The following is a 9,486-nucleotide window of genomic DNA, read 5'->3' on the forward strand; positions in this document are numbered from 1 at the left end:
TTGCAAAAGAATGGCATTTTGGCTGGTGATCCTTCCTTGAGCCACAGCCTTTTCTTCAGCTGTCTATAGCCATTGTCCTTCCATTTTCTGGCTTCCAGATGTTACAAATTTAAAAATCTGATGTCAATCTCATTCTTTTTCCTCTGTAAGTAACCTATTCTTTCTAAAAGATCATAAGATTCTCTCCTTATCAGTAGATTTCAGGAATTTTATTAAGTCAAGCCTAAGAGTGTGTCTTGTCTCATCAGTCCTGCCTTTCAATCCACAATGTCAAGTCCTTCTTTAGCTCAGCAGCTTTTCTTCTAACATTTGTCTGATTATTGCCCTTTCTCCATCTTTTCCTTCTATCTCTGGAATGCCTATTATCCACGTGTTTAGTCTCCTTGAGCTCTGCACCAAGTTGCTTATCTCCTTCACAATTTTCACCATTTGTATTTTTGCTTTGCTTTCAGATATTTCTTCCATTTGATCTTCTAGGCCACCAATTCAGATCCCAACAGTAACCTTTCTTTTCTTCAAGAAATAAGTTGAATTCTTTAGTTCAAAAATCATGTGTTTCATTTCAGAAAATCTTTGGGATTTTGAATCTTGAATCTCCATGTATGTTTATATTATTCTTCTGTTGTGCCCAAGGCCACTTGCCAACTCTCGTGAGTGAAGCCCCTAGAAACTCTGCCTTATGGTCTGACCTCATTCACTTATTCATCCAGAAGACATGTATGAGGAACTGTTAATATGTTACTCAGGACTGTGCTTGACAACAAACCGGGAAAGAATCAGCCCAGTTCCTGCCTTCAAGGAATTCATTTTATGGGAATTTGCCTGGCCAGGTGAGTAGTCTCACCTGAGGTGAAGATGAGGGTAACACAACAGATTGCCTAGGCTGTGTTAGTTTACAGCACCAGTTTCATTATCTTGAATGAATTATCTGTTTGGATTGGTCTTCTGTTCAGGAAAAGTATCAAGCTTTTGATGTTAGGGGTCCCAGAAAGATTTCTGTGCCTTGTCTCTTGTCCTTTATCTTACCATTACCTGATGCCCAAACATTCCCACCCATCCCCTCAGTTCAACGCTTTGAACCTGTTAAAATATAAACAATCCTGGGAAGGTAACACAGTAAGCATGATCAGTCATTTGCATCTTAGGTTGTAGGAGTCATTTCCGAGAATAGTTGAGATAGAAAAGGAGGAGAGAATACAAAGAAAAAAATGGGTAGAGTACTTTGAAAGAGTCTTTGGCAATTGAGGACATGCTAGGTGAGTCTAAGGTGGGTAAATGAGGTCTAAAGCCCTCTTATTTTATCATAAATGATAATGACACTGTTATATTTGGCTTGGAGGAGAAAAAAATGGCTAGGGTCATGGCTGTCTGCAGTGTGGAGTAATGAATGTGGAAAAAGTCAATTTACTCAATATTACTTCAAAGGATAACTAACTGGGATTAATAAGCAATCAGACTTTGAATCAGTGGAGAAGAGCACTTTTTCACAATGGAAGTTGACTTATAAATAATCCCGTGAGACACTGAGTTCCCTGCTCTGGCAGCGCAGGGACAAGGGCTAGACACCTGTTGGGGATGCTTGCTTTGGTTGGGGGTAGACCAGTTGACCATGTAGCCTCTGTCCTCTAACATTAGTTTCTCTGATATTCTGGCCCTGAATCCCTACATAGGAATGAGAAGGAGGCATCACTGAGGTGACAAAAAGTTAATAATATGGAGATCAAATAAACCAAGAGCATACCTCTGTTGCCCTTAGAGATTTTCCTATAGCTTGACCTTTAGCCACTTGGTCAGTTTACCAAAATGCTCAACATGCTTATGTGAATGCAAGCTGAGGTGCCAACATCACTCAACTGTGCCTAGTCTTTTAATTGCCCTCCTGTCACTCTCTCCTCTCAGGAAGTTCTTCTTTTGGGTCTGTCTTCTAAGATCTGCCCATTTGGAAATTCAAATCTTCATGGCCTATGTTTGTGGCTACATCAAACCCATGTGCCCCAATTTGTTTGTGCTTCTTGTATGAGTCTGTTTCCTTGGGTCATAAAGGTTGCAAGGGTCTGGGGACAACTATAATCTAAATTAGTTAAGAGTTGGCAGTTAAAGTGTAGGTGTGATTTCTACTCAATAAACCACAGTCTCATTTGGCAACTTGAAAGGCATTCAGTTTTTATGTGAGATTTTTTTACTTGCCTGACTTTTCCCACCTCTTGCCATTCAGAGAAGATAGAAGAATCCATAGGGAACAATTCTGTCCCTAGTGAAACTAGAATTGCAAGGCCCCAAGGAGGGAGATGAGGATTGCTAGAAAAGTGTTGCCCTTTGTAAATTGATGACTATGAGTCCCCAGCCCCCTCATACAGAACAAGCTATGGGAACAGAATGAAGTAAATGAAGTAGCTCTTTGGAGAATGTCTAGCCCAGCATGCATTTATGCCACCTGAACTCTAGAGAAGTCTGACCTTTCCAAGTTTAGCCCCTAGTGATCAGTGCAGCCCTCCTCCTTCTACAAGATTGGATATGTGGAGTTGAAGGGAGCCATGAGTACTGTGAAGAAAACAGTTCTGAAGTGAATTCTGATTGAGCCTTCAAGGAAATCATGTGTAGGCATAGACAGATGTCTTAGGGAGCCACTGGTACATGCGTTGCAGCCTTCAGTAAGACTCATCCGGAACAAGAGTAAATCTTGATATTCTCTCTTACAGAACAGGCCTTGATTGCCCCACCCTTAGCATATATGACAGATACTCTGCATGTCTCATGTGGCTCATGGGCTGCATATGAACTTGTGAATGGCTCCTCAGGGAGAATTATTTCCAGGCTTTTCAAACCAGTTACATGTTGTGCTCAGATGGCATCTTTCCTGCCACCTTTAGGGCAGATTAGGGGGCTGGAGGGAGCATACCACAAGAAGTTCAGGAACCCTCAGGAAAGACCAGAGCAAGAGGGTAAGGGATAGGGCATGCAGAACTGAGCCAAGAGCCGTCAGGTGGGGGACAAGGAAAGGTGTCATTGGCAGACGTCCATGGGCCCTGAACTAGCAATACCAAAGTAAAGACCCTGTGCAGGGGACTGATCTCTAGTCCGCTCCACACCTGCCCCTGGAATGTGGGGCCCCCCAGCTTTTGTTTGCTTTCCTTCCTCAGAAGGACCTCCGTGATCAGGTCCCCTCTTTGGCAGTTCTAAAACACCTGGCATGTTGGGAAGGGGGCCTTTGACGTCAGTGGGGAGGTTGTCTACTCGGGTGTAGCTAATTTCCTCAATGTGAGGTTTTGTTTCTAAACCTGGATAGGCTGCCTCACACCGGATCAATGAGAGTGTGTGTGTGGAGTGGGGGTTCACAAACCTAGGACAGGCTGGGGGCATGGGAGGGAGAGTGATGCTTGACCCATCATACCCTGAAGCCAAACAAAACATGTTTAGATTGGGCCTCCCTCCTCAAACTCCAGCCCACCAGGCCCCATAGCCCCATGGGATGTGGGAGTGTCCCCTTTCCTAATATATAGACCTCAAGTCATTTCTGGAGGCAGTGGTTAGGTCATGCCCTTCTTGCTCTGAGAGAGTCCCATGGTGAGTCCCCAGGACACCCATCAGCATAAGTCAGAAGGAGGAAAGGTCTGAAAATTTCCACAGAACCAGAAATACAGCATCTAGTATTGGGCTGTGCAGAAATTTCTATCGAGATGGCAGTACTGTCCCCTAGACTGTGCCCTGCCTATACAGGGAATTAAGGGAGTTTATTGAGGCTGGAAGGCAAATTGGCCCCCTGAGGAGACAACACTTAGATGATTGCTTAAAGGCAAGTACTGGAGCGAATTTCTAATGAGAGGAGTAACTGAAGGAGGACAGGGAAGCTCCTACTACACAGTCCCTGGCTCTGTCCCTTTAAAGGAAACCTGTCTTATTAAACCAGGTGGGGGAACCATGGTAGCCAGAGCCAGTCTTCCTCAGGGAGTGTAGAAAGTCATCTGTTGTCAGAAAGGGCAGAGTGAGAGCAAGCTGCAGAACATTTATCTTTCCTCTCTCCTCCTCCTCCATGATACCCTTTCTCAACCGGAAGACGTGTGCCAGGCATAGGGTCAGGGAAGGCAAAGTGAACTTCCAGAGGGTCAGCAAGAGGATGGGCAGGAGGTCCCCAGGAACTGAAGGGCTTTGGGTTTAGGGCGAAGTCCAGCATCCGGAATTGAGGACCAGAAACACCACCCAATTGGAAAGAAGCTTCGTCCCACATCTCAATGGTCTAGATTCCTCCAGCCCTGTGCGGGAAATCAGGAGCCCAGGTAAGAGGTCTTGCGGGAGAGAACTGAACCATAAACCACCCACACACACACACACGCACACCCCAGCCAACAGGACCATCTAACTTTTCAAAGGAAGAGAAAAAAAAAAGGGCTGGTGCTTTTCTGTTCCTGTCTTCTGTTGAGCTAGGGCATCAGGGGAAGCTAGTCTTGAAACCGGGAAGATTACTAAAAACTCTAAAGAGAATTTAGATTCTGAAAGCTTCTAGCTGGAAGAGCTCTTAAACAGATAGACTTCAAAGGCCTTACTTTGTAGATAAGGAAACCAAGGTTTGTCCAAAGAGCTGTTCCTGTGATAGAAGGGCCTGGGCAGAAGTCCAGGGGTTGTAACTCACAGCTCTGAGCTCTTCTTGCTCACCTGGTGATGAAACCAAGTTAATCCGTCAGCTCTTAAACCCCCTTACCTCCCCAGCTGCCCACTGCATGCGCCTTCACACTGTTTGTCATCCTTTCTACAACCTTGTGACCCACAGCTGTCACATCACGATGGTTCTCAGGGCAGCATCATGTGGAGTTGAACTGTGGAAGCTCATGCAGTGAATTTGAAAACTTTCTTCCCAAGTCATTACCTGCTTCTTCCAGGGCTGGGGTACCTGGTCCAGGCATATTGGTCTCTCCCCTCAGGTCCTCTACCCCTTCCTCAGACATGCCAACAGAACTAGACCATCTCAGGATCCACAAACATCTTAACATCCCAGCTTAATAACCTATCTCTTTGGCACTCCTCTCTTACACAGCCATCTTAGATTACTGTAGACATATTCTGTGTAGCCACAGAGAGTGGACGTTTCTAGAACGTTCCAGGATATTGAAGTTATATGATCAGAGAATGGACAACCTTGTATGGTATGTGATCTCCTCTAAGACTGGCACCAAAGGATGTGAGCTCTGGTGAACTTACTGAGGAAAGGCTATCCTGTGAGGCTTGAAAGGGCCTGTAGCCAGGCCTCTGCTTGAGAGCAATACACTGGCCTTGATATAACCCTTTTCTCAAACTTGTACAGTGTCTACACCTTCCTTTAAGGCTAGAGGAGGGAAAATAAATTTACTCTTAAGTGCCAACTCGAGCTAATTGGTATTGGTTGTCTGAGTGTTCTGTGAAGAAGGAGTCTGAGACTGTTTTCAAATTTATCGGAAGAAAATGCTATCACTAATTCGCTATGCTTGCCACAGATAATGGAGAGGAAGGGGGTGAGGAAGAGGATATGGGGAAAGGGAATATGAAAACACTGCTACTAGAGAAGGCAGTGTGCAATGGTCTGGAACTTTCCTTGGCCTTTTATTGAGTGTCACAAATGTAATGATACACAGGCAAGTTTGGAGTGGGGTTTTGAGGGGGCAAATTTTAGGGAGGGGTGACAAATGGTCTTAATGGTGGGTTCCAGATGCTCCATATGCTGGACATTGCAAGTGATGCATGGATGGCATCGATCCACCTGCAGGAGACAGGAACATCTGTTCAAAATCTGAGAAAGACAACTTGCAGAAAGAATTCAGGCCTGGGCCTGTCTGGGTGAAGACTGATTTTCAGTGAGATGGACGAGATCAGTTTCTCTCTTCTGAACAATGTCATACGTGGTCTGGGTTTGTTTAGTTCCTCTCAGAGAAATGGCAGGAAGCTTCAAAATTGTATGTGACAGATGGGGTCCTCTACAAAAAAATTTTTAACTCTGGTGTTTAAACAGTTGACATTTTCTGTATGTTCAATGTCCGTAGAGGCAGAAGTACTCTAGGGCGCCGCTGTCCAGGAAAAACACCTCTGAACAAATACTGTGCCTCATAACTGTTCTTTCGTTCTTTTGTTTTGTGAGTCAACAGGAGGAAAGGGCTGCTAGACTCCTGCCTATAAAAAAAGAGGATGGTGGCAGTCCTCGAAGGCAAGGACCATGCCCCTACATGCACTAGGACTCTTAATAAGGCTTGCCAGAGAAGGAGAGCGTGGCTCCTACACCGGGTAGGCAGGCCATGGAGTTACTCAGCCACTAAGGTTTACCCGCGGGCTATCGAGGGCGGAGCTTTCCAATCATGTGGCCACAGCGCCCACAGAGCTGGGCCGGCAGAGCACCCACCAGCCTCTAAGGAACCAGGTGGGCCTGGGGGGCCCCGAGTCCATGGGTGTAGGCCTTCTGGCCATAAACATTATCTATTCACTGTACCACCTATTTTCTATGTGTGCCGTGACGTTAGGGGAAGAAAAGTTGAAAGTACTTCAAAAAAGTAAGTTATTATGATCAAAAAATTACTCATGGGCTATAGAACAAAACGCTTAGCATTTTGTGATCACACAGAACAGACCTGTGTAATATGTAGTTCCTATATTCTGTTGAGCAAGATCTCTGTCTTCGATGGTCTGTCTTCTGTCCAACCACCCTTGCAGGATTCCTGGGTTTCTGGTTGGTTGGTCACAGATGGCTGAGCATTGTATCACCATCTGTAAACTTCGTTTCTTTTATCCAAGTACCACTGAAAATAATCAGCTCTTCTCCTATAACCTGCAAAACCCTACACGACTCAGCTGTTACTTTGTCAACCAATGAAAGATGCTCACCTTTATTTCAATATGTATCAAGCATTTAACAATTACAATTCTTCTTAAAAATAGTTCGTAAAATGGGGCCTTCTTAAAAATAGTTCATACCTTCTTAAAAATAGTTCATACTTCTTAAAAATAGTTCATACCCTAAAATATCCAATGATTATTCATTATACCATTCAAAACTAAAGTGCATGGTATAATTATCCTTCATTAATTTATTCAGCAAATACTTGAGTGCCTACCCAATCCCAGGCTCGTGCTGGGTGCTGGGAAAGCCTAGATAAACGGGTATAATCCGGGCTGCCAAGGACCTCATCATCCTGTGAAGGTGACAGACGAGAACACATAGTTGACACTTGGCAAAGGTAAGAGTCAGTGCAGGCAGGTGTAAGGTGCCAGGCGTGCGCCAGGACAGGGAGCCCTCCTGCCCAAGTGGAGGAACATGTGCCATCCAAGGAAAGTGGCCTCGCTGGAAAGGTATCTGACACAAGAGCACTGCAAAATTATTTTCCAGAGCCTTTTGCAAGCATCGTCTCCTCTTCAAAACAATAAGAGAAAGAAACAGAGGGTATCCCTCCAAAATATCTGCCATCATTCTATAGATGGAGCTTGCAAGGCCTGCCTAAGGGGGTCTGCCTACTTCTTTCTGAGAGCCATGCCTGCAAGTGGGTGAAACGTCACTGGAAACAGCATGCAGAGATGAGTGACTTGGGTTCTCTGTCAGAGTTACTGTTGTTTTCTTTGTTCCCTGCCACATCGATAAGCATTTATTTCTAAAACATCTGATAGAAGTGCCCATGATACTCTTGAAATCACCTTTTCCCATTAGGAAAGTCCTGAGAATCTGTCCCAAAGATAGCGGTAAACTGCTGCCATTCCAGCTTTAAGGTATTTTCACAGCCTTGGGAAATTCATGATTTTTACCTCCAGTGTTCTGGTGGCATCTGCTCCCACTTTTCATTCTCAAGTGCTGGCCGGCACATCCAGCAGGGCTGCTGCCTCCAGGCCCAGCCCTTCCGTCATAACCCACGGGAGACGCACGACCACCCCTGGATCAGACCGTATTTGGTGTCACCTCCCTAAATAAAGACCAAAAAAAGATGCTCAAGGAAAAGAAAGATACTTTTTTGCTTTAGCTTTTGGTGGTGGGGACATCAACCCGAGGAGCACCTGGCAATATGGGCCCTGCCCCACTTTCCTGGGCCCTGAGCCACTTGCAGAATCTGGGGGGCTACAAGTGAGGAGCCAGGGCATGAGAGCCGAGCCAGACCTTGTGCAGCCATTTACAGAGCTTCAAACTGGGGGGTCAGGAGACCTGGGAACAACTCCTGGCTGTGCCATAATTAATGAGCTGTGCGGCTTAGGTGAGTTCAGTTTTCTGGACGTGGGAGGTAGACGGTGATCTTGTAGCTCCATGCAATGCCAAGGCGAGGGTACTAAGGACAAAATATTGCTCTGCCCAGAGGCCAGGGGTTACGGGGGTGTATGGGGGGTGGCCAGGGCCGCTGACACTGCGCTACAAGAAACAGGAAGCAAGCGTCCGGCAGAGGTTGCAGAGGGCCCCTAGGGCAGGCTGATGTTCCAGGTGTGTCTGACATGGGATCGGGGTGGGGGGCTTCTCCCTGGAGTTATGGAGGAAGTGAGGGCCTGGCGCTGGCACACAGACAGGATGCTGGAATGGGGACTTTCTTCCCCGTCCTGCTGCCTAGAGGGAAGGAACATGGTTGCCTGTTTGCCCTTTCAGTCTGGGAGTATAGACAAAACCCCTTTCCTTGCTCATGCATATCCCATACATGCTCTGGGTGTGGGTCTTGCTATGTTCTGAGCTTTGCTAAAATCATTTTTGTGCAAATGCTGTGATCCAGATGGGTTCTCTCAATGTAAGGGTGCACTCAGGTCAGCTGTGGAGCTTGGTAAAAATAGACTACAGTTCAGCCAGTCTGAGATGGGACCTGAGAGTCTGCATTTGATGTCCATGGAGCTGGCCCATGAACCAGACTCTAAGCAGCAAGAATGCCGAGAAAAGGACTGAGGGCTGAGAGTCACATGGCCATTGGTAGGAAACTCCAGGACCCATTCCCACCTCGGTTCTCCAGCTTGTGCAGACAACAATGCCCAGGCATTATTCCGAACCAAGACCGCAGGTGACCACTAGATCACAGCGGCCAGAGTGCCCTGAATCCCAAGCAGAAAATATTGAAACTGTGTACCTCTGGGACCACCAAATACTCCAACTGATCCACGTGGGGTGGACATGGGTGCATGGACCGCAGCAAGCCAACAGGATGCTGTAATCCCAGGCCCAGCTTTGGGAAACTCTGTCCCAAGAGATGAGCACGCTCTGCTCCCCCCACAGTCTGCATTTTCAACCTGCTCCCAGATGAGTCTGATGCTGCTGGTCCCAGGACCACATCTCAGGTGGGAAGAACCCAGGTTGATGGTTCTCAGCTCAAGCTCCTCAGAGCCACCTTTTAAATATGACAGGCATTGAAAAACTTTCGTTGGTAGAAAGCTCCAGGACCCATTCCCAGCCTCGGTTCTCCAGGCATCGGGTAAAGAGCCCGGTGGTTCCAAAACACGGTCAGCATCGAGGACCGCCCGCCCCAGCCCCCCTCTCCAGAGGGAGGCCAGGTCACTAGCTGCAGCACTTGAACGCCA

At 46.6% G+C, this 9,486-nt stretch overlaps 1 long non-coding RNA gene across 2 annotated transcripts in view; it reads right to left on the reverse strand.

Moving 5' to 3' along the window:
- Positions 1 to 5,552: 5,552 nt before the first annotated feature.
- Positions 5,553 to 9,486, reverse strand: part of LOC140635215 (uncharacterized) — a 29,522-nt gene continuing 25,588 nt past the window's right edge. For both annotated transcript variants that reach the window (XR_012032583.1, XR_012032585.1), the window contains exons 3-4: positions 7,753 to 7,907; positions 5,553 to 5,728 (exon numbers count right to left, since the gene is read on the reverse strand). This is a non-coding gene — a long non-coding RNA (uncharacterized lncRNA). The remainder of the gene's footprint in view (positions 5,729 to 7,752; positions 7,908 to 9,486) is intronic.

The sequence above is a fragment of the Canis lupus genome, chromosome 6 (assembly GCF_048164855.1).
Source record: "Canis lupus baileyi chromosome 6, mCanLup2.hap1, whole genome shotgun sequence".
Taxonomy (NCBI): Eukaryota; Metazoa; Chordata; class Mammalia; order Carnivora; family Canidae; genus Canis; species Canis lupus.